Source organism: Penaeus monodon, chromosome 29 (genome assembly GCF_015228065.2).
Source record: "Penaeus monodon isolate SGIC_2016 chromosome 29, NSTDA_Pmon_1, whole genome shotgun sequence".
NCBI classification, from domain to species: Eukaryota; Metazoa; Arthropoda; class Malacostraca; order Decapoda; family Penaeidae; genus Penaeus; species Penaeus monodon.
The window spans coordinates 2,842,715-2,843,030 of record NC_051414.1 but is presented as its reverse complement, the minus strand read 5'-3'; positions in this window follow the sequence as shown (position 1 = coordinate 2,843,030).

The following is a 316-nucleotide window of genomic DNA, read 5'->3' as shown; positions in this document are numbered from 1 at the left end:
AGCCCATCAAGGTCAGCCAGAAGAGAGTGATTATGAAACCCTACAGTTATTTATAGTTATTTGAAGAGCGGCTAATCTTTGGGTTCCTACGAGGAAACAGCATGACTTTTAAGCTCATTAGATGCTCCGAGTGCCATCTTGAAAGCCTCTCAAATGACCTAGACACACAGGTCTGCCAGGGTTTATAGAGTACAAAAGTTTCTGTTCAGGTTAGCGTATTTCGTTTTCCCATCTCTCCTTTATCTTCCAAAGGCTTCATCGTGGCTGTAAGGAGTCGGCACTATGTGACGGAGAGTTCCCTTCCTAGGTAGTCATC